Consider the following 25,405-nt stretch of genomic DNA (forward strand, 5'->3'; position numbering starts at 1 on the left):
TCAGACACGTCTGATGAATCTTCAGATGGAAAGTATATGCCAGTTAACAATCAGAATAATAATGGTAACGTCATTCCGAGACTTATCATAGTGAAACTGCAGGACGGGACGAGTAACAAGAAAAGGTTTATAGCTACCAGAGAGAAACAGATTGTCTACAAAGGAACCACAGTGAGAAAGACAGTGGAACTTCTTATCAGCAACAATAGATGACAGAAGACAATGGAATTTTATCTTCCACTTGATGAGAAAAGTTAGTAACTCTCAACCTCAAATTTCATATACAGATAAACTATAATTCAAGATCCAAGGGGAAAATATGTGTTCAGCTATAGGAAAGTTCACAGACCCTCACACACACACACACAAAATACTAAACAATTAACTCAGGCAAAAGAAAAGTGAACCCAGAGAATATATATAGGATTTTAAAAGTAAAGATGATCAAAGAAAAGATAAAATGTTTTGGTAGATTTATTTTAACCATTAACTGAAAAATGCCAACTTAAAAAAAAAAAAAAACACTAGCAACAAAGATAAGATGGATGGTTGATGTGAGCTAAGGTCCATGTCATATTTAAGGGTGGGACAGAAATACTCTGTTTGAAAAATTTACAGCTAAGGATGTTGATTTAAAAGTTAAGAATAACTGACTTAAAAATGGAAATGCAAATGTGTAGCTTCCAAATCAGTTAAGGTTAAAAGGGGGAATCTAGAAAACTCTATCAATCCAATAGAGAGTGGAAAAGGAAGAAAAAGCTGATAAAGAGTGTGGTATGAAGAAAATTCAAAATAGGTTTATAAATTCATAATTACAATAAATGTAAAAGGATTCACTCATCTGTTAAAAGACAGGGAACATCTGATTTACTTAAAAGATAACTCCTGCCATATGCTACCTGCAAGAGTTCATCTAAAACAAAAGACTCTGGAAGGTTAAAAATAAAGGGATAAATAATGTGCCATGCAAATGTATTTTTTTTTAAAAACAAGTCTATTGTAGCAACTTTAATACCAAGAAAAAATAAATTAAGAAAAAATAAAGAGGGATAGAAAGGAGTAGAATTCTATATAATTCTGCACCCGAAGAACTGAGAACACATATTCTTGAGTGAAATCCTGCCCTTTGCAGTAACATGGATGGACCTGTAAGGCATTGTGCTAGGTGAAATGGGTCAGACAGGGAAAGACAAGCGCTGTATGACATCACTTACGTGTGGGATCTAAAAACATACAACAAACTAATGAATACAACAAAAAAGAAGCAGACTAACAGATATAGAAAACAAACTAGTGGTTACCAGTGGAGAGAGGGAAGGGGGGAGGGGGAGTACAGGGGAGGGGGCTAAGAGGTACAAACTAACAGGTATAAACTAAGCTACAAGGATGTACAACGTAGGGAATACAGCCAATATTTTATGGTAACTGTAAATGGAGTCTAACCTTTAAAACCTGTGAATCACTGTAGTGACTATGTATGAAGCACAGCAGCACACCTGTAACGTATAATATTGTACATTGACTATGCTTCAATAAAAAATTTTCAAAAAATAAACAGTGAACAGGGAAACAACCTTAATATCCATCAGCAGGGAATTGGTTTAATAAGCATATGCTGATAAATCCACCCAGCAGTATAGCAATGGTAGAGTTTTCTTAGTTAAAAATAAATATACATTCCTAACAATAAAAAAAAAGACAATGGAATAGGCAAATCACTTGTAAGACTAAGAAATGAGAATTTAAAAATTTATATTTTCTATTACATTTAAGCAGTCATCGCTGTCATATAAGAAAGCTATATTGACCTTGTATTAGCAAGTTGCTGCCCTTCTTTTAAGTTCAAACAGTTTGTAAGATTTTTAAATTGGCTCCATTTCTGGTAATAGCCAAGTAAGCGTCTGTCAGAATGAGCCTCCCACATATAACAACTGCATGCATTTAACAAACAAAAATCAGACAAAGAAATGAGTAAGGAAGGGTAAAGGAAAGAAAAGCAACACCTGAGGGCACTGGTAGGTGTAGCAAAGCAGGCCCACCGTGGGGGAGAGCTGACACTTGGAGGAAGGGCCACAGCCCCAGGTAAGTGTCCCCTTTTCAGGCATCCCAAGGGAATTCTCTCCCACATGAGGCTACTAAAATTCTGAGAAAATCAGCAGCATTTCTGGAATGAAGAACCAGAGGACGATTCAGGAAACTGCAGTCTTTGGAAAATTAAGGAGGACTCCCAGAAAGGAGAGTGCCCAAGAGGCAACCCCCAAACTCTCTGCATAGACTATCCCCAAACCTTGGCTGACTCCTGAGTCACAAGGACTTGAGGCTGACGCCGAGAAGCTCAGTAAAGGTAAGAGGTGGGAACTGAGATCTGAGTTTCCATCCAAGACAGAGCTTTCATCTCAGTGCAATCAGGGCTCATCGCCTTGTAAACAAATAAAGACAAGCCACACTTTAAGTTTCTTACAAAAGTATAAGCACGTGGTATTAATTTAAGAGAAGGTATAAGAACTTTATGAGAATAATGAACATACGAGGAGTTTGCTGAGAGAGCAGCCCTATTTATCGATGGAAGAACTCAACAGAGTAAAAATGCCAGTTCTTCAAAAATCAATCTGTAAAGTCAAAGCAATTCTGATTAAAAGTCCAAGAGGGTGTTTCGTTGACAAGCTGATTTTTCAATTCATATGGAAAACATTTAAAGAACTAGAACAAGGACTTATCATGTGAGAAACCATGAATCTTACAAAGTTGTGTTATATATTGTGTGGCAGTTAGAACCACAAGCAGACAAACGAGAAAGGGCAGAGAGTGCAGAAAGAAAGCCACGTGTATGGAAACTAGATACATGGATACACAAAAGTGATGCTATAAACCGGGGGAGGAAAGGCTGCAACACTCAGAACAACTGAATATTCACAAGGGAAATAGAGTGAAATTACATCCAGACAAAAAAATTAATTTCAGCTTGATGAAAGCTCTAACTGTGAAGAGTCAGATTTTTTAAAATTTAGAAATTAATATAGGAAAATAATTTATATCATCTTGAGGAGTTATTTCTTAAACCAGACAATAAAAAGTACAAACCATAAATGAAAATATGGAATATTCTAGCTTAATTAGAAGTTAAAACTTACTGTATATCAAGAAACGTCACAAGCAAGAGTCCAAGTCAACGAAGGAGACAAATCACTACCTGGGGAAGTTATTTACTACGCGTACAACCTACAAAGCATCCGAGTCAGTGTTACAGAAAACCAGTGAGATAAGGGCACGCAGCACGCGAGACGCGTGGGCAGAGGAGGGAAAGGCAAACCGCTGACAAGCTGCTCTTGTAATTCACACGGGAAGCGCACTGAAACAGCTAGAACAGGGACCTGCCACGTAAGCGCCGAGACTTGTTAAAGTGCCCTGCGTACCTACGGCAATGAGATCGACAAGGAGACAATGGAGACTAACTTGCTGGAGATCAATACATACTGTCCAATCCAGTTTTCTGGAAAAACTCTGGCTGCTTTACACAATGAGCCACGGACAGGAATGTTCTTAGCAGCATTGCCTCTATCAGCAAAACACTGGAAAAATTCCTAAATGTCCATGAATGGGAAGATGTATAAATAAATGGTGGTAAATTATTAAAGGTATAATCACACACCAAAATATTATATGGCAGTTAAAAATAAATAACCTGATATGCCAAAATGTATAAGTCTCAAAAACTTAAATTTTTGTGAAAAAAAAGCAAGTTGCAAAATCATAGAGTATAATGTTCATTATATAAAGTTTTAAACCTTACAAAACTACATTATGTTCTCTTGATGGACACACAAAGTTATAGTGGGAGTATCGAAGCCTGAGTATGAACGGTGGATACAAATGCCCCAGGGTGGTGTGGTCTCTGGAAAGACACAGGGAAATCAGAAAGACAGACACAGAGGCGTCACGTGCCCCACAGCATGCATTGCCCTAAAAATACGAAACTATGGCAAAACGTCCAGATTTAACAAAGCTGAGTGGTCAGGGCACGGCTCATTGTTTATATCTTTCTATAACTTTCTGTGTATTTGAAATACTGTATTTTACCACAGACATCTCAAAGGTCGATCAACTGCTGTCCCCACTCTTAGAATAAAGACTTCTGAGCTCTGAGCTCCACCTGCGTCTCCTACTCTCCTCCCCATTCTCTCCTTTCCGGGCCCTTTGAGTTTCCCCCTGCCCCTACTTTCCCTGCCTCGGGTGCTCCCGCAAAATGTGCTGTTCCCTCTAAGAACACCTGCGTCTCAGCCCCTCCCTCAGGTAACTGGCTCCCCTCCCACGGTGGAGCGCCACACCGTCCCGCAGGAACCACCACAGAACCGCTGAGTTGTAACTGGTGTCACAGCTCCCACACACAGCGAACTTCTCTGCCGTTGCCCTGATAAACATGAAGTCATTTTATTTCTATGACTGCTTCAAACGTCTGTTCTGAAAATCCCACGAGAGCAAAGAAAACACCTGTTCTGTTCACCATTTAGATCCAGCACGAGGACTGTTGGGACGCAGTGTTTGCTCAGCCAATGTATTGGAAGAAAGTGAACAGAGGAAAGGGAGGGAAGGAAGGAGGCACCACAAGTGAAGTGTCACATCCACATGCAGTCAGAACCACCTGCAGGTGCCACAGGCAAGCCATCATTAAAGAGCTGTGGGGATTATCCAGTGGCCAAACTCTTGCTAAAATGAGGGAACCGAGGCTCCCAAGAAGCTGACCGTCTAATCACCCAGCTACTGGCAGGGCCAGACCTCGGGTCCAGAGCCCCCACATGATGGTCTCCTCTGACCACCTACAGAGTCACCAGTTAGCACCTTAATCTCGGAGCAAGTTTTGCCCCTGTGTTTGTTCTAAGTGTGCTCGATGTTTATTAGATGTTCTGTATATACCAGAAGCAAAACACTTCCATTTGACCACGGGTGCTTAGTAGTCTACTATTCAACCGACTTCACACTTCCTGTCTTTTAGTTGTCACACAAATATAGAGAAATGAGTCCTACAGTCATGACCTTGTGAAAAAGACAGGCTGTGCGATTTTTGTGGTAACCTGTCCCCCAACAGACGTCCTCCTGAGACAACTGCGTTAAACGTCCGTTCCAGGCATCAGGGAGAAAGTGGATATTCATTTGCTGAGCACTCGGGCCGTGATGAATTGCTGGCCGGGATGTGAGTCAAGCGGAGGAGGAAGGACAAAATAAGCAAGATCACGTCCCGGACAACTTCGGTTCCTTAAAGCCCGCACTGAGAAGAGCCTGGGGGCTGCTGGCTTTGGCCTGTGTTCTCCGGCGCTCCATGATCTGCAATCACAGACTTATAATTACATGTTTCCAGCGGGGGCCCAGCTGCATGATTAAGGGTTTCTGCTAAATTGGCCCCTTGTGGATTAGTCATTATTTTAGCATGCACTGTAACAACATATTCAATAGTGTATTCGTACATATGAAAGTTTGAAAAGAAATTATTCTGTTAATACCACGCATCAGTTCAATGAATGAAGCCATGAATTTAAGTGAAGTCTAATGAGACCAAACAGGTTTTAAAACTTGGATCTGCTAAAACACACATACTTACAGCCACGCTCACTCTCCTACACATGCTACTTAATTTGCGACTGAAGTAGTAAATACCTATCAGAAGATAAATGTAAAGAAGAAGGCTATTCCTGGAGGGTTTCAAAGCTCTTTTGTTTTGGTTTTGGGTTTTTTTGGGGGGGTAGATGATTAGGCTTATTTACTTATTTACTTTAAATGGAGGTACTGAGGATTGAACCCAGGACCTCGTGCGTGCTAAGCATGTGCTCCTATCTACCACTGAGCTATACCCTGCCCCCTTCAACGCTCTTTTGTATTTTGAAATCCAATGACAAATTATGTCAACTTGGGTGCATGCTCTGTGCCGAGCACGATACTAAGTACTTCCCACGCACTAAGTACCCTACTTAATTCTTACAAGACCTTATGAAACAGGCAAGCTTCTTACCCCACTTTGCAGTTGATAAATTGAAGTGTTCCCGCCCAGAAGTTATCTGACTCTAAAACCTGTCACCTGTCTGCTAACCACACCGCTAACTGCTTCACCAGCCCCACTCTGCTCCCCCAGAACTGTCTCAGGCACACACACACGCACACCCCCCAGAGTTCATTTTCACAGGTATACAGTGGAAATCCGACATGAAAACCTTTCACTAGCGTGTTTGAAAATAAAGGCAGGCACAGTAAAAGCAGATCTATCCGCTGGTTTGCCCAGGTTCCAGAATGATTAATCCAGCTTTCCCCTCTGTGTCCTAATTCTGAGCACGTGGCTGCACACGCTGTAGCCCCATCCATTAGAATCTAATGTCCAGACAGTTCAAGAGGTGTTTGTGCCTGAACGTCACCAATTCAGAGCATTGGCAGAGCTACCCATCCCCACCCCGGGGTGCGCTACAAAGAGCCACGTCCGGCAGAGACGGCGTGTTCCCCATAAAATAAGTAGAGCTGGGGGTTTCATGGCAACCACCCACTAAATGGCTCAGTTTCGGGGACCACACGACTCATAAACATGAGTGAGGAGACAGCAACCCATGTCTGAGAAGAAAAGCTAATTTCCTACCATTTCTCTGAGTGTCAGAAGCCCTGCAAAGGGAAACAGCCTGTTTCCTCGTGTTGGATAGGAGTTCAAATGCCCTAACTGAATCCTGCGTGTCCAGGATTCTCAAACAACTTTCACAGCCACAAAATACCCAATTTGAAAGGCGTCCTGAGCTCACATGAATGTTAAAAGCGAGGCAGGTGCCAGTCCATACACATCAAAAGAGAATTTCAGATGTGGAAGTGAGTTTCCTTCTTGCCTTAAGTAGGATTGGAGCAAACAAACAAAAAATGGTACCAAACTTACAGAGGAAAAACAGAATTAAATGGAAGAAAACTCCAGATACTTCCACGAATTTTCAAATATATCTTTTGTCCTTCTTGCTTTCTCCTTTTCACACCCCTGCCAGGAAAAACAAAAAACAAAAAACAAAAAAACCTCTTAACTGGGGAGGGACCAGAGTCACCACCTTCAGTGCTCAGATCCAGATTCAGTGATCAGGACTTCCAAGCTAAGGCAGTGGCTTCACCGTCAGACAGAGGATGGCCGCCCCGCATCATTCACTGGACGCTCTGGACGCTCATCTCTGCGACACAAAACTCTGCAGGAAGATGGGCACCGACACAGGCGAAGGTCCCATCTCCTGTCTTCCCCTCGCTGGCCGTGTGATTCCGACACTGGATTAATCTGCCTGAGTCTTGGCTTCTTTGGTTACAAATAAGAGCTGTCCCACCTACCTTATAACACACAAATCACGAACAGCGCTGGACAGACACACAGTCCGCTGCCCATGACAAAGAGTGGCTCGTGTGACTTGAGTCGATCTGAGGAGCAGCAGAGTTTTCAGAGCACCTCAAAGAACAGCACCTTGGAGTCAAGGAATTTTAGGATCAGAGGACAGTTATAGATCCTTCTGGTACAACCCCTCCATTTTAAGGAAGAGGAAACAGAGTTTTACTCTCCACTGGGATGCCTTCAGATTCAATGGGAGCCCATTAAAATAAGAACTGATAAACTGGTTCCAAAACACGGTCTTGACACACAGGGAAGTCCTTGACTGACAAGGCAAAGCAAGGGCTCCATCAGTCTCTAGTGGAAGAATGACTTCATAGAAGGGCGCTGCCAATACAAATCTTATAATCCCCCGTTTCTCAGGAGAACTCAAGGTCAGCCCATTGTGTTCCACCAAGGCGTCTGGCCGCTTGGCCTCCACTTCACTGGCACTAAAACAGGGGCTCTTTTTCCAGTGGCTCACATCCAGGCCTCCCCATCAGAGCCCCAGTTATTACAACTATGTAAAAAAAAAAATGCCATTTATTCCCATTGCTGAATTTCAGTCTTTTTAAATTAGCTCTCTCCCTGAGAAGTTACGGAGTGGAGAGAAATGCCTGCCATGCAAGTTCCTCCCCAGACAAGGCAGGCAGCTGACCACAGAATGACAGAGTCTATGAGCTGGGCCTTAATCCTGCCCCCCCCCCCCCGTCGTGGACAGAATCCCACCTACAACATGAAGGACTTGGTTTTCCCATCTCAGAATGGGTTCAGGCTTTCCTGTTTAACAAAGACATCCGTTCCACTTTCAGATGGCTCTGTTTCACAGAAAGATTTCTTTTTCCCCCTAAAATCCATCTCCCCCAAACTTCTCCCCATGGTTCCTGGTTCTTACCCTGGAGCTTGGATCTTGACATATTAATCGTATTTTTAATCTTCTGTATTTGATGGCGTTTGACATTGTCGGGGGGAAGTGCCCCTCCCAGGGCTAGTTAATTCCTAAAAGCACGTTTCTCGTATACAAACCGACAGATCTCGAGTCCACACCCACCAACAACTCGGTTATCTGACTCTTAGCCCCAAGACGGTATGTCCCCTGCCCTAAATCAGCCTAAGGCTGGGTACCAGACACCAGGGACACCCCCAGGTCCCAGAGCCTGCTGGAGTTGTTTTGCAAGCTAGTCCTGGGCTGTTTCCCCAGTCTTTCCCGTAGGAAACACAGTGAGGGTGTGGCCATGCTCTCCCCTCCCTTTCCTCTGCCTCCCCAGGTGGCCCTGCGTGGCCCCCAGCCCCCTCCCCTCGGGAACTGTAAGTAAGGGCAGTCTTCTGTCACTCTCACTGGCCCCTCTGTGGTCACCTTGCCACCCCTGTGAATTAAAATGGGCACAGCCATTGAGATGCCGGCTGCCCTGTCCCTCCCAAACCGCCCCTTGACGCCCTGGACCCTTGTCCTCCACCAGCTTTCTCAGGACTGCAGTCCCCCAGGCAGGGTCTGGCCATCTCAGATGCTGAAGGGCGTTTAACTGTTTCGCTGGGAGCAGTGTGCTTTTGTCAACTCAGACATCATCCTTTTCAGGAGCTAGTTTACGCTACTGGTTAAAATAAAGGTTTCTTGCTCAAAAAACCTGCAGCTGCATTTCACAGGACTGTTCAATCAAGTAAACTTTCTCAGTTCCTATTTGCTAAACTGATTAGTTCAACTGAATGTTAAAATTTATCATTATTTCCAATAAATGTGCAGTTACCTAAAAGGACAAGATACCTCTACCATAGTGTTATATTTTATTTATTTATTTATTATATAAATATTTGTTTATTTATTTATATTTATATATTTATTTATAGTATTGATTAGTATATATATTGATTATGTATTAGTATGTATTGTATATTATAAATAAAATACCATTGCTATTAATTATATAATAAGCATCTGTAAGTTATGTAATATATTTTATTGTAGTATTCTTTTTTACTGAGCTGTAATTGAGATACAGCACTGTATCGGCTTCAGATGTAGGACATAATGGCAGAACATTTGCATATATTATGAATTGATCACCACCGTCCGTTTAGTCAGCATCCACTGCCGGGCTTAGCGACAAACATTGTTTTCTTGTGACGAGGGTGTTTAAGGTCTGGTCTCCTGGCAAACTTTCAAATAGGCAGCACAGGACGGTCACCTCCAGCCACCTTACATCCCCAAGACGCGCTTATTTCATAACTGTAAATGTGTGCCCTTTGACCCCCTTCACTCACAGGACATCATTCTTAAGTCATAAACAACTTCGATGACACGAACAGTGACAACGGCCAGAGCCTTCAGCGCTGCTCGGTCGGTGCCGGTCGCGCTCCCCGCCGGCAGGCCCCCCGCGCAGCGCCGCCCGCCTCGGCTTTCGGACCCAAGAGCAGCGCACCAGACGCGCAGCCGCGCGCAGGCTTCAGTCCCGCATTGTCTGTCTTGTTTGTTGCGTCTCGTCTCCGTTGTTTGTGTTTCCATCTCCCAGATGAACAGTTTGAGCCCCCGTGTTTCTCTGTACACACCCCCGACCTGGTGCCTCGCCGGGGAGGCTCCGGGACTGGTTCCCACCGATTCCGCGTTAGATCGCGGTCGTCCATCCGTCCCGCCGCCCGGTCCGCCTGGATTTGCACGGATGCCTTTTTGGTCCTCAGGCGCCGTTGACAAACGCAGTGAGACACACGAGGCTGTAACTTTACCCCGGACCCTGCTCTCCTTGCGATGACGCTGGCGGCTGGATGTACGGTTGCTCTAACCGGCCCCTCCTTCCGACGTCTCCCCCTGCCCACACCACGTGCTCCCTAAGGGTCAGCACGGACCCCCACGTCCCACCACGAGAGAACTCATCAGTGACTTTTAACATTATGATCACATCACGACGTCCCTAACAGTAACCCTTTTATCAACAAAACGTGCGGGGGGGGGGGGACATGAGTCCGCTTCCTTTTCCTTGTGTACCAGCCAGGCTCAGCTGCTTCTATCCTGAGCACGCTCCACCGCTTGGGGGATAGCTCAGGGGCGGAGTGTGCGCTTAGCATGCGCCAGGTCCTGGGTTCAATCTTCACGCCTCCATTAAAAATAAATAAATAAATAAACTTAATTAACCCCCAAATAAATAAATAAATTGTACACAATATAAAATAAATATTCTAAAAACTTTTTTAAATATATTCCAGTTTCATAGATGCAGACTGTGTTTACATTCCATCATACTAATGCCTGAAACACCAATGGTGTTTTTTAATTTACAAAAAAAAAAAAAAAATTTCACAAACTATGAGAGTGCAGTGAAGATGTCAGCTCGAGAAGGCACAGCAAATGGAATGGCTGAACCTAAACCAGGTCTTCGGTCTGTGCGTCCAGAGCCCCGTGTGCACTCCCCACGGCAGCAACCTGTCAGCGAGGGCACTTAGGCCCTGTGGATGCTCAGAAGCATGTAGAAGCCGCCAGCCGTAAGTGGAGATCGGGCCCGTGTCAAGGGTTTGGGGGGTCTCCTGGGGGCACCCGCGTGTCCCTCCTGCATTTCAATCCCGCCACCCCACCGCCCCGCCGTGCACCTTCTTCCCAGAGTAGCCGTCAGCATCCCTGACTGCAAAGATGAAAGCAATGAAACATATATTTACATGTGCAGGATTTTACAGTCCTCACAATATTCTTCCACTTGCAACTTTTGACCTGGCGAATCTCTCCAAAAGAAGACTTCAAACTGCAGCCTTCAGCACAGAAAGCAGGGCAGAAAGCCCTCCCAGAGCCACAAAAGCAGAACTTGTAACACTTGGTGGGCAGGGAGGGGTACGCTTACAGCTCTCGGGCAGAGCCGCACACGGCTGCTCAGTGCTGGGCCTCCTGGGGCACCGTTTCAAAGCCCTGCCTCCCCCGCGCCCAAGCCTGTTTACAATAGACTGTCTGGTCCACGGGACTTGCCACAGGTAGTGAAGTGCGAATGACGATAACCTAAGAAACGAGAGAAACCGAAATTCCCATCGCTGAAGAAAAGCTCACGTCAGCCCTCGGGGGGAGACGCGCAGGGTTAATTATGTTGTAGGAGTCGACGTCTTTCTCCATTTCCCTTTCCAGCAGTTTTGCAAATACACTTTTCCACATTTTTCAAGAAATGTAAGAACTCCCAAGTTCCGCGGCCAGAAACGCCTGACAGTCTCTGATAGCTGAGTAATGGATGGGGCGGCACTGTTTACTTAGCAGGGGGAGAGAAAAACAGGGCGATACCGCCGTCCAGATAGCATGCCGGCATCTGACATCCTCTCGCACCAGTCCTGGTGAGACGTGTATTCAGGCCTCCCATCTTCTTTTTCCTGCGTACAAAATGTGTCTTGGAAACAACGGTTCAGGATGAAGTTTACGATCATCGGTCCTGTCCCGAAGAGCTAACCCCACGATTCCGCTCCTGCTCCCTTCAGTGAGGGGACGAGACCTGGAACACAGACTTCCAAGCCTTTCTGTCCCCCAAACCTCCAATTTCCTCCTGCACAGACCCGAAGGAGACTTCGCCTGAGATACTGTACCGCTTTCCCGGCTGGAAAATGCCTCCAGTGTGACCACATGTTCACTTATTGGAAAACTGATTAAAACGTTGCAAGCAAAGGTTGGAGCATTAACAACGGTTTAATCAATCATTAGCAAAGGTTGAAGGTTTTCTTTAATAAAGTTCAGTACTTCCTGGCTGATTAATCCACGTTGCCGTGTCCGTCTGCGGGGCCAGCCGCACTGGGGCGCTGGGGCTGCGGGCTGTCAGGGCTTTGACTTCTCAGCGAACCCTCCCTGGAAACTCTCCCACTGAGCCTGTCACAGATCCCTAAAATTCCACCATTAGAGATTCACTCTTTTGGTTCTGGAGACATTTACATCCCTAGGGGCCCTATTAAAATGCAAAAAAAAAAAAAAAAAAAAAAAAACTCTGAGAGGAATAACAGCAGAGAAAGCTATTACTGACTGACAGCGAGGAGGCCCTTGGGAATCGGACACAGCCCGGAGCCTGAGGATTGACTACCGGAAACCAGGATGGAGGAGAGGGCTGTGAGACGCAGCAAAAATAGACTTTACCTACCTGACAATTTCCAGGAGCTAGGCAGCCCTGCCTCTGGTGTTCCCTGCGCTCGTGGAACCCCACCCGAGGTGGGGTGATGGGCACAGTATGAGCAGTTCACTTCCAGCTGTGCTAAAGGGAAAGCCACAGCGACACAGCAAGCGCTCATGCACAGGTCTGACTCGGCTGAGGGTGTTTAATCAGGACGCCGCCCTGGACCTTCTCCTCCAGTGCTCTGAAGTCGCCACTTGGGCTTGTCAATAAGCAATGCAGCTAAGTCACGTGAGGATGCGCCCCTGATCCCCCCCTCACCTCCGTGCTGGCGCTGGCCACGCGTGCAGACTGTGCCTCAGTTTGGAGGCAGCCATGTGGGCATTTGTTTCAAGCTGTAGATTTCACATACACCAGGAGTCCTTCTTTAGAAAACCCAAAAGTGACCAAAATGAATAAGGTCTCCAGAAGAGAGGACCTTGGAAATTACTGAGAGCTGGCTTTCTGAATTTCAGGAAGATTCGTCTCCATCCAACAAGGTGCTGATTTGCAGCAGTAGAAAATGTTCTTGGAGCAAAGTGTCCCCACCCTTCAGGGAGGCTACCTTCCTTGAAAGAGTCATGTGGACGCTAAAGGGTGAAAAAATGCCAAGAAAGATGAAATTCTGATCACTGTGCCTTGGTTGGCTGGTGTGTGTGTGTTGTGTGTGTGTGTGTGTGTGTGTGAACATGTTTAAAGATATCAGTGAACAGTGGGAAAAATTAGAGTGGGAGCTTAGCTTTTCCCAGAAAAATAACTTGAAGTATTGGAAGGCGCTGTGTCCGCAGGAGGGCAGGGGGGTGCTTGAGGCAGTGAGTTTTAGACTTTTTCTGTGAGCCTGGAGTGGGGCTGTGGAGGTACTTTTGTGTCCTGCTCGTCGTTGTGTTGTTGTCATCTTGTGGCAGACAGGATGGCTTGCCTCACACCCAGACTCCCTGTCAGAGCCACGGCGAGGTGCCCTGGCCGTGTCAGTGAGGGCCTCTGCCCAGGAGAGGGCCATGGTCTGGGGAAGACGGCCAGTCCCTAGGGAGTTCAGTGGCTAGGCCTTAAGAAATCTGTCGAGTCTAGAGGGGAGGGCACAGCTCAGTGGAAGAACACATGCTTAGCATGCACGAGGTCCTGGGTTCAATCCCCAGTACCTCCATTTAAAAAAAAAAAAAATCTATTTCTTCAAATCTTGCTGCAAACAGTGTGTTCCCGCTAAGCGAACAACCACGTGGCTGCAGCTAACTACAGCTGGATGGCTGTGTTCCTGAGGGTGTGACCTTGTTTTAACAAGAGTTCTGTTTCTGTAGAGAAAGCCAAGCCCCCTTTGCCGCCCAAATCAGTTCCCTGAGCCTGAGTACAACCTTCCACTGCCCAACCTACACCAATACAGGTGCCCCTTGAACAAGAGGTACCCCCTTTCTGACACCCCAGAAGAGCAAAACACAAATGTCAGAAGCACCTGAGAAAAATCCAGGAAAATCCTAGGCCCATGGAAGCCTCGGGAAGCCCGTGTACTACAAGGAAAGCCTCAAAAAGGATGTCTTCCTGACATGTCCTCCTCCAGGCGCAGAGAAGGAGCAAGGGCTCCCAGGACCCCTGAAGTCGCCTCTGAAGCCACTTCTGAGAGAAGCAATAACGAATCCAGTGTCTAGGTCGTCAGAATTCCCACCCTGGGTGTGCGTACAGGTGTCTCATGACTCACAGGCACCGATACCGTGAGAAGCCCTCACTCCATCATCAAATACTGAGTACCTGTTAGGTACCGAGGAAGGTGCTGAATACCAGGGAGAAGAAATTAAGGGCAAGCGCCTGCCCTTTGGTCCAGGCTGGGAAACCATTCAGCAAAGTAGCTACAGAACCAAATACTAAGTCGCACCAGATGTGGGCACGAAGTGCTGTGAGCTTTGAAAGCTGTCATTCTGAGAATTATGACTACGTATCGTGACTAACTTCCAATAATACCTAATAATAATAATTACTCCGCAATGAGCAGTCGCTCAGCGGCACGCACACACATGCCACCTACTTCACTCTTCACAGCACCCCCGAGATAAGCGCTGTAATCAAGCCGAGGGAGCGCCAGCTTCCCGGAGTGAGCTCGTTTTCCCAAATCACCCGCGACAGCAGAGCTGGCGTCCAAACGTGGGCCAGGCCAGGCCAGGCCAGCCAGTGGCCGTGGTCCCGACCGCTGTTCCGCACACCAGCCCCGCATCCTGAAACACACGCTGTCCTCTTTACCTTCCAGAGACTGCTGGAGCCTGTCTCTGAAAGCTGCACCCACTGCCTGTGGCTCGTCTTGCTTAACTGAGTCGTCCTGGGTGCAGTCGGTCCCCGGCGTGACGCCCCGTTCCCACAGGAACGCAACAGCCTCAAGCAGCTATAATGAAAGTCAGCGAACTTCAGCAAAGCGTCCCAGTGGGCGGCCGCGTGCAAGGAAGTATTCTGAGGTCATGGAGGAGACAGTAATCCTCGTGTGGGGGCCCGAACGCAGCTCCTAGCGAGGCTGCAGGACGCGCATAAATGATCCAGCCGGTGAGAGGCGGCCTCGGGGCGCAGCTGAGCCAGCAGCCGCCGCGCGCAAACCCGTCCCCCCGAACACCCGCCGCAAGCCTGGCCGCCGCGCACCCGGGGGTTGGTGCCCGAGGCAGGTAAGGCCTAAGCCTCTGCGGGGCCGACCTCGAGCCCGCTGACGCCCCGCGAGGGGGCCCGCGCAGCAGACCCGGCGCTCCGCGAGGGACGGGCCACGCGGGCCACGGGACGGCGCGCCAGGCCGGCGGACGCCAGGGCGGCGGGCGGCGATCAGCAGCGCTGGGCGGGGTCCGGGGTCCGTGACCCCCCGGCTGCGTGACGGTTCGGCCGCGTGAACGGGGCACGTGGGCCCCCCCGGGGCTGTGCAGTCGCAGACGCCAGTTTTTAGGAAGAATAACCCAGGAGCACATAGTGAAACAGAGCTGTCGGGACGGATCGCCTGAGCGGGATGCCTGGCAAAAGCAGGCCCCGCGGGCACTTACGTAGGGTTTGAGGGGCAAAGCGCTCCTCCCGGAGCCTCCGGGCTGGGGGTGACCGCCGTCTGCTCTCAGGGTCTGGGTGCTTCCCTCCCTGTTAGACTGTCTTCAGCTGTTTCATTACGAGTTTCAACAGACACAGAAGCAGAGAGAGTAAGACACTAAAACCCCAGTCATGCATCGCCCAAACTCAGCACTTCCTGACACTGAGCACAGTGTCACCCCAACCTCCCCCCGCCCCTCTCCACCCCTCCCCCTCTTCCCCCCCCCCGCCCCGGCCCCGCCCCTCCCCCCCCACACACAGGCCCCTGGGTCGGTACCAGGCAAGTACTTCCGTCTGCATCTCCAGAAGGACTTCTGTTCTAACACACCACACTATGATCACACCAAAAACAAACTGAGCAGTAAGCCCTCCACGTCATCAAAAAGCCAATCAGCGTTCACATTTCCTGGACGCTCTTAAATGAGTTTTTTACATTTTGGGTTTTTTTCTTTTTTAAGTAGAACTTAAGCAAGGACCACCCATTACATGGAGTTGATATAGGGGGTGGGGGCATAGCTCGGGGATAGAGCGCCTGCTTAGCATGCATGAGGTCCTGGGTTCAACCCCCAGTACCTCCGTTAAAAATAAAAATAATAATAACAACAACAACAACAACAATAATAATAATAATAATAAAATAAATAAAAATGGTTACTTTGTCTCTTAAGTCACTTAACATGTGTATGTTCCCATCTTCTCTATTTTTCTTTGCAATGTGGTCATTGCAAAAAAAAAATGGAGAAAGGGGTTTTGGGTTTTGCTGATTGCATCCACGTGGTGTCATTTAATGTATTTTTCCATCCCCTGTGCCTTGTATTTCCTGGCGATTAACTCCGGATACATAATCAAGCTAAGGTTCCATTTTTTGGCAAAAATACCTCACAGGTGGTGTTGTGTCCTTCCATCAAGAGAAAGAAAACAGCAGACTGAATCCCGCGTCGGAGCGTTAGCTGCCACTGATGGTTCTGGTCCAGGTCCATTGCTTCATTCCGGGTCACAAAACCATATTCCAGTTCTGTTCTTTCTCTTTTACCCAACAGCTGGCAGACAGGATAGATGTGCCTCTGAGGAGCCAAGTGCCCTTGAGTCTCCTCTGTGTGCCAGTGTCCTGTGCCACCAGCGGTTTCACCAGCACCCCTGAAAGAACTGTAATCAGTGTTACTGTGATCGCAGTGATGTACACATGTTTGGTCCTTTCCAACCCACTGCCACTGTTATTCTTAGCAATGCTCAGGGAAGGCATCTTCAAGTCACCTCAAAGGTCCTTTTTTTAAAAAATTATATATTTTTATTGAAGTATAATTGATTTACAATGTTGCATTCTTTTCAGGTGTATCGCAAAGTGACTCAGTTATACATACACGTATCTGTTCTTTTTCAAATTCTTTTCCATTATGGGCTATTACAGGGTATTGAATACAGTTCCCTGTGCTCTACAGCAGGTCCTCGCTGTGTATCTATTTTATGTGCAGCAGTGTGTGTCTGTTAATCCCAAGCTCCTAGTTTATCAAAGCTCCTTTTGAGGTAACTTTTGGTAGCTGACTTACTTGTTCACCTTCTACATTTTTCTGTCCAGACATGGAATCAGCCATTTGCCTCAGAAGCGCGGCTTCTCAGATGGGAGCCGTGGTGTTAGAGACCGCAGCCTGCCCCCGGGCACTCGCTAATGAAGACTTGTTCATTCTCTCCAGGTCGAGGGCTGAGCCCGGCTATTTACACAATTTTTTTTCAAAGACAAAATACTTCATGAGGTTGTACTGAGGTTACCAATGAGAACTGAGGATTCCAGAGTTTTTACTTTATCCCTATGATTTCATATTTGTACACGTTTTTTTCTGACAGAGATTAGTTTTCAATTATATTAACAAAATTAATGTGGTTACTCATCTGATACTATGTAATTTTAGGCTAGCCATATCAATAGTATTCCTAACAAGATGATTCCTAAAAACTGGTCAAATTTTTCAACAGTTTGTTGTTTTGTTGTTGTTTTGTCTTTAGGGTATAATTCTCTAGGGATTATGGCCAAATTACTGAATTTGAAGCCATTTGAAATCACTCTTCTCAGTGTGGTTATGCTACCAATTTGATACATTTCACTCATTCATTTTGGTTTTCTTTTCTTTTTTTCTTTTTAGGAATGGTTTCTTAAATTTAATTTTGCTTTATAATTTGGTCAAACACTCACTTGGTTCCTAAATTGCAGCTACAAAACCAAGTGCACTCAGAGAAGCCTCCCACCTCTGTCCTCTCCATTCCCTTCTTCTTCCCCACTTAAGCGAATTTTGTTAGGTTTGGGATTATTACATGTAAATGTGCACACTTATTATATATTAACATATGTAAGGATACACATACATCCCACAAATATACACGTGTATACGTGTATTCTTAGCCCTCCGTTTTAGGTGGTATACTATATACTGAGGTTTTTTCATCTTACTTTTTTCTCTTAATGAAATATCTCACAGGTTAACTCATAGCGCTATATAAACTATTCTGTATTTCTTTCCGCAGCTGTACAGCACTCCATTATGTGGATGGATCACAGTTTTCAACTAGTTCTAATTCCTGACCAGTGTCCACCAGAGGCTGAGGGCTAGCCAGCTTCTAAGCCTCATCTTCTGTCACCTTCCCAGACTGCCCCACCCAGGAGGCTTGTCCCCAGTTTCCACAAATTTATGTACACTATAACATTAGCTTTCTCTGACATGGCTGGGCTGAAATTCTATTGGATACTTCCTCTATGCCGTTGTCATGACAACCTTCACGTTATGAATCCGGGCACTCGGGGGAAGGGACAGTCACATCTGGAAGAAGGAACGTGTTTCAGCAGAGGAGTGAGGCATGAGGCCATCCTCCCAGGTTGGGCAGACCAATGGGGACGGATCAAAGGGGCTGATGGGGTGGGGGAGATGGGGCAGTGCTCTGGGCGCCCTGCTCCAGAGACGAAGGTGCGTGGGTGTCCCCTCTATGGCAAATCTGCACCTAAGCACTGCCAGGGCTCTCTGCTGCCCACCCCGTGAGTTCCACGGGCCACGGCTCGCCCTCGGATGCCCTCAGCGAAGACCCCATCCTTTTCCCCACGGCCACTTCTCTTGAGTCCCTCGGAAAATCTCCTGTTTCAGCCAGACCCATCTTCTCACTGGCCCCAAACTTGGCTTTCCTGTCACGTCAGCCAAACTCGGGTCTTCATTTAACTCACGCTACCTTCTCAGCCTCTCTCTGTGGTTTGCCTCCTAAACCCCGTAAATAACGCACCCCTTGCAGGAAGCCTAACCCTTCAGGACATCTCACAGTTCTCACGCCGGGGGCTGTGGTGGCAGCTGGCATCCAGCCGTGGGTGTTCACAGGCACCCTGCCCAGGCAGGACCAAGTCCGAGCTGCTGAGATGCAAGTGTGTCTGCCACGGGGTGGAGGGTGCATCAGCCTCTGGACGCGTCTCTCTCACAACGATCAAGGGCAAATACTTACCACCTTCGGATGAGCCAAGCTTGAGGATGCTCGTGGCTACGTTTCTCTCTGTCGGCACAGAGATGCCTATCGGGGTCCCCGGCTGCCTCCTTATCATTCAGGATACGGTGCCAACACCACCTCGTCACAGAAGCCCTCCTCGCCTTTCAGTCTAAGGAAGCGTCCCAGTCCTTCTAGCTGGCATCTCTCTGCTTTTTCTTTCTTCTCATCATGACACTGGTGATGTCTTGTGTTCAGTGATTTCTTTACTGTCTCTGTTTCCTGGCTGGAATGCAAGACCCAGAAGAGGAGGGAACTCGTCTGCCCTGCTTGCAACCTGCCCTGGGAATAGTGGCTGGTATACAGCGTGGAATCACCCAGTATTTGCTGACAAATCAGCAGATTCTTATTCTAAGAAAGCAGTTGTGATGTGTCTGTAATTATTCCACCCATTCACTTACAAATAAAGGAAATACTTGATGTCGCGGGACATTTTCTAGTTCTCTTTGTGGCGGTTCTGCTCTTTTGTTACGGCTGTGATGGAGGAGCTGAAGGCAGCCGCATTCCCAGCACTCTTGCGCCCAGACATTCTCCCTCCATCAGTCCAGACCACCCCTCGCCCAGAGGGTGCTTAATTAATGAACTTGTCAGATGCGAAACGCATGCATCTGGAAGAATAAACACAGAGGCAGCAGCTGGCGGCCAGGCACCGGTGCCGGGGCCGCGGGAAGTGAAGTCAGCCGAAGCTCTCGGCGGGTCCCTGGGACGCAGCTCCCAGTGACAGCAGGAGCTGACACTGGTGTGCTCCAGCAAGCGCGTCTCAGGAGGTGTAACGGACACACCCGAAGTATTCCTCCAGAGAGGTCCCCCAGCACTCACTCCCACCCCGCCATCCCTCCTGGCCAAGCCTGTGACTTCAGAGGGTCCCACCCGGGACCTCTCAAGAGGGCGAGTGGCGGGCAGCCGGGACACGAACCCACCGAGTCCTTCTCTCCTTGGAATGCTGCGCCTTCAGCCCGCGTGCTCGTCACAGTGCCCACAGGACGTGGGCCGGGAGGCGGTGCCTTCTGCTCTCCCAGCTGCTGAGGACTGAGAGTCTGTGTCTCCCCCAGACTTGCACGCTGAGACCCTGCCTGCCAGTGTGACGGTGTCCGGAGATGGGACTTTCCAGGCAGTGGTTAGGACTAACAAGGTCACGAAGGTGGAGCCCTGGAGAACGGGAATGGCACCCTTACAGGAGTTCAGGCTTCGCTCTCCGCCCTCCACCACTGAGGATGCAACGTGAAGTCAGCAGGCTGCACCCTAGAAGCCGGCTCTCAGCGGAGCCTGAGCATCCAGGCACCCTGATCTCAGGAGGGGTCACGACACGCCCAAAGGAAACCGCCCAGCCGCAAAGGCGCCTGCACACCCAGCTCTCCGTCCTGAGACTGACCACGCTCCGCGCAGCAAACCTCTGGACGACACTCGGCACCTCTGTCCATCCCCGGCGGAGGAGTCTGGTCTGACGGGTCACGGGAAGCGAAATCACCCTTCCCCTCCCTGGTCGAGCTTTCCAGAGGAAACTCGGTGAGGCAGCAAAAGCAAGTCCCCAGAATAGTCTGTTTTCACAGAACCCCTTCCAGCCCACAACTAAACTAAAGCAAAGCCAATTAAAAGAAAAAGCTACAGGTTTTTCACATTTTAGTTGACTCAGAAGGATTCATGTTATAATCTAGATAAGAGGTTCTTATTTTTTTTCTTTCTCCTTAAGACATTATTAAAACAAGACTCTTATTTTCCTATCATGAAAAGACTTGGACAAATCTATAATTTATGTTGTGATTTTTGAGAGGTTTCACCTGAAGGACGTGCCAAGCGTCCCAGAGCCCTGTCGAGCTCCCCTCGAAAATGCCTCCCATCACTAATAGGCAGAACCTTTCTTCCTTATTATTTATACGGGGCTTCTTTCATTTCTGCGTGTGACACTTTGGGATGAAAAACTGGTGACTGAATTAATTAAAAACAAAGATGAGGTGTCTTATTTTTTCCCTCTGGAAAAATGCTAGTCGGAGTCCCTGCAGCAAACGTCGGTGCGAGCCTGCGGCCTGCCGGGGGCGCCCCGGGGCCCGTCGTTGGCTCTGATTGACACTAAGTCACTGAGCAGGACCGTTAGTGGGAGAGCAAGACTGACGTGCTAAGGGGCTGAGACAGGTGGGGGTGAGGCAGCAGCTTGAGCTGTCGTCCCCAGATCTGGAGAGAAAACACAATGCCACGAACCCCTGCCTCCTCCCCCTCCCCCCCACCCACCCACCCCATCAAATCTCCCCATCGGCCGAGACTGGGAACCAAGGGTGGGGGCCTCTGCCTCCAACTGAAAGCCCCCGTCCTCCCCTGGGTGTCTGGGGGCCGCACAGCTGGTGCAGATCATGGGTCAGGAGCCCCACTTCCCCTCCCTCAGAAAACCGCCCATCAGCGAGAGACTCGGGAACCAGAGCTGGAGCCCCCTGTCACCTGGGGAAAGGTCCGGATGGGACTTCTGCAGTTTCAGGGATGAGAAATGGCCCGAGATGCCCTTATCAGAGACAGGAAAGATTCAATTCCGGAGCTGGAAAAACAGACAGATTTTTCACCTCAGGGTCGGTGCTCTTTCTTGCCCGTCTGCCTCTGTTAAATGAATAACTATTCTAAGGCGAAGGAAAGAAATAAAGAAATACTGGACTTGGTCTTTGTCATCAAAGGGCTTCTCATTTCTGTTTGTGAGAACAGAGCGTGATGTGGCTGCGAGTTGGCGGCTGTAACTTCAGTAGGAAGCAGTGAGTGTGCCTTCATCCTGGTTCATCTCAGGAGTGGTCGGCGCCTACGTGCTCTGAGATGCCCCGTCCAGACACTCACAGTCCTGTGTCAGAAAGGGCCGCACTCTGAGTCCTCTGCACCCAAAACTGACAGTTTGCAAAGCAGTATGGCATTTGTGCAAAAAATTAAAAATAGAATCACCGTATGATCTAGTAATCCCACGTCTGGTTATATACCCCAAAGAATTGAAAGCCGGGCCTTGTTTTTAGCACCTTCACTGTGGTCTGATTCCTGTACAGTAAACTGCACACATTTCAGATGCATACTTTGATGCATTGTGATAGATCTATACCCCCATGAAGCCACCTCCACAATCAAGACAGCTAACATTTCCACCACTCCCCAAGAGGGGCACATTTCGAATTCCCAATTTATCCCTTCCTACCCCCTTTACCATAAGTTAGTTGTCTATGTCTGTGAGTCTGTTTCTGTTTTGTAAATAAGTTCATTTGTGCCCCTTTTTTCAGATTCCACATATGAGTGATATCATATGGCATTTTTCTTTCTCTTTCTGGCTTCCTTCACTTAGAATGACAATCTCCAGGCCCATCCATGTTGCAGCAAATGGCATTATTTTATTCTTTTTTATGGCTGAGTGGTGTTCCATTGTTTAATATACCACAGCTTCTTTATCCAGTCATCTGTCAATGGATGTTTAGGTTGTTTCCATGTCTTGGCTACTGTAAACAGTGCTGCTATGAATGTTGGGGTGCAGGTGTCTTTTTGAATTATGTTTTCCTCCGGATACATGCCCAGGAGTGGGACTGAAAGCCGGGTCTGGAAGAGATACTGTAGCACAGTGTCCACAGTAGCCAAGAGGTGGAAGCAGCCTGTGTGTCCATCAAAGGATGAATGGATAAACAAAATGTGGCCTCTACATACAATGAAATATTATTTAGGCTTTAAAAGGAAGAAAATTCTGACCACTGCTACAACATGAATAAACCTAGAGGACTTGCTAAACGAAATAAGCCAGTCACTGTGGACAATGGACAGGTGTCAGTCACCTGAGCAGCGCAGGGATGCCCGCGGGGCGATGGGGAAATGAAAGGAGAGCCCTACAGGCAAAACCACCAGGAGCACCACAGAGCAGACCGCCACGCCCAGCGCGACCAGAGAGCCAGCAGAAACATGGCTTCGGAATCGGGTCTGAGCTCACTCCCTGTCCTGTGGATGATCAGCTGTGTTGTCTTCCATGAGCCAGTCAACATCTTAGAAGTGTCTGCCCTCTTCTGCAAGTGGGGGAACTGCCGTTACTTCTCGGGGCTGTTTTACATTTTAAGCAGAAACAAAACAGGTGAAGGGCCTGCGTGGAGCAGCTGCTTTGTAAGTACCAGTGACTGCAACCAGGATGATGTGCAGAGCTCCCCGCCTTGGGAGCTGGGCAGACGCCCCCCGGGTGGGACGCTGATGGCGGGAAGGTCTGCTCTGCTCTCTGCAGCTGAGCCATGCAGCTCTCCCATTAGGGTTACCTCCTCACATCTCACATCCAGAACTCTTTATGGGGCTGGGAAAATGACATTAAGTACTTCAGGTGAAAACTGGACCCCAGTTTCTATTATTAAGTTGCCATTCTTAGAGCGTGGACCCAAACGTGTGCATTTTCCCGCACCCAGATGCTCCGGCCAGCTCTGCGTGCCAGCCCTGCCCGGGCCTCCTGGCCCCACAGCAGCTCGTCTGTGGGCAGGGGCAGACTCCGTTTCTCCTGCAGGGCTTTGCCTCTCCCCGTGTACTTGCCACTGAGGTTCCAGAGCTGCCTGAAGCCAAGTGGTGGCCCTCCAAGCCCAGGGAGCCACAAGCCAGCACCAGAGGAGAACGGGCTCCTTCTAACCCCCAAGCTGCCCAGAGACGGCGGAGAGGAGATCGGCCAGAGCCCGCACCCTGGACCAGTCAACCTCCTCCTACACCCTCCTGCCAGAGAGACCAAAGGGGGAGCACGGATTGCGGGCTGATACTGGCCTGGGTTCACACCCCAGCTGCTCCCTTTAAAGCTGTGTGATTTTGGCCCAAACACTTAAGTTCTCTGAGCCCCATTTACCTTTATTTGTAAAATGAAGAAAATTATACGTGGGCCATTGTGTTCTAGTGAGGATTAAATAAGCTGTAATATGCCTAGTAAATTCCGGGCCTCCAGAGAGCACGTGCAGGTTTATTATCAAGAACGGGCTAGAGTCTCCCACAGTGGGTCTGGCTTCTCAGTTCCTGTAATGCTGCTCTTACAACAGGCAAACCGTCACTGGGTAGTGATGCGCGGTGGGGGAGCTGCAGGGGCACAGAAGGCGGGTTGGGGGCAGCACGGGGGTGCGGCGGGTGAGAGCGCAGAGGGGACGGTGAGAGACGCACGCACTTCGGTCCAGGAGTCCTCCATGCTCAACCTCTGTTCCAAACTCACAGGAAAAGCCAGTCGGCCTCTGCGGATACCGAAATGGGGAAGCGCCTGGCTCACCTTTCGCAGTCTCTTGGTCTCAAGGCTGGCTTCTGCTCTCTCTGGCCACTCCCCGAGGTCACACCCCCCTTTCTCGGGCAGACCCCCGCACCCGCACCCACACCCGCGCTTTTGTCCGGGAGGAAGGACGTTCTGCTCCCGGGCCTTCCTCTCCTGCCTTCAGGACTTCTTTCTGTTTGAGTCACAGAGGACTCTGCAGGAAAGCAGAGATGTTCTTTCTTTTTTTAACTTCCCCCGTTGAATATTCATCGGGTGATGGATTCTACCTCAAGGATCAGCCAAGGGAGTGAAAACAGTCTGCAGCCTGCTCTGTGCCACAGACGGAGCCCCAGACCCTCGTAGGGAGGAGCTTTTCCTGCCTGGGGGGCGGGGGCGCGACAGCTGCTGTGATTCCCCCAGACGGAGCTGGGGGCTCAGAGCAGATGCCTGTCAGACGAGCCGCCGGTAAGTGGCAAGAGTGATCTCACGTCCTTTCCCTGAAGGTAACTGTCCTCATTACTCTCATTACTCGGCCGAGTGAACCTTGGGTGCATAATAGAATTTTCTCTAAAATATTCATCACCTGACAAGTGATATTTCAGCCATATTTCCCTGAAAACTACATTGGGAGCGGAAGGCTGAGCGGCGGTGCTCAATTAGCTCAGTATTTTGCTCATCTTCTTAAACTACTTTTCAAGTCCAGGCCATTAAAAATTCATGGGGCCATGGAACGTGGAGCTCTCCTGTGAGCTCGGAGAGGACAGAGGTGGCCTCCGGTGCAGAGCCAGGGCTGCTCCCACTGCGACAAACGGAAACTGTCCCTGCCCTCCACAGCACCTTGTGCCAGAAACGCAACACCCTTACCAAGCTATACGGGTCTTCCCAGCTGGCAGCCCAGCTTCGTCGTGGTTTCTGGGGGTACCCAGGAGCGCAGCTGAAACGTGACGAGTGGGAAGCGTTGGAGACAGACACACAGATTCACAGTGTTGAAGCAGTGTTGCTGCTTCCTTCTCGGAGCCTCAGCTTCCTCGGTTTCAGTGCAAGGATGGGGATGGCGTAGAGACTGTGGACTGACGCTCGGGGTGCTTCACTGAGGCCGCAGAACTTCTCCATCACTCCATCCCGGGTGCGGGGCTCAGTGCACCTGGGCCACTAGCACGTCACACTGCGTCACACTGCGTCACCATTGGCTGCCAGCTTGTC

The 25,405-nt window shown here is 48.6% G+C and overlaps 1 long non-coding RNA gene across 1 annotated transcript; it reads right to left on the reverse strand.

Annotated features, from left to right (window-relative positions):
* Positions 1–9,297: 9,297 nt before the first annotated feature.
* LOC141575981 (uncharacterized) lies at positions 9,298–13,057 on the reverse strand. Its single transcript, XR_012504115.1, has 2 exons — positions 11,006–13,057; positions 9,298–10,449 (listed from the first exon to the last, which is right to left on the reverse strand). It is a non-coding gene; the product is annotated as an uncharacterized LOC141575981 (long non-coding RNA).
* Between the last annotated feature and the right edge of the window lie 12,348 nt (positions 13,058–25,405).

This window comes from Camelus bactrianus, chromosome 35 (assembly GCF_048773025.1).
Source record: "Camelus bactrianus isolate YW-2024 breed Bactrian camel chromosome 35, ASM4877302v1, whole genome shotgun sequence".
In the NCBI taxonomy this organism is placed as follows: Eukaryota; Metazoa; Chordata; class Mammalia; order Artiodactyla; family Camelidae; genus Camelus; species Camelus bactrianus.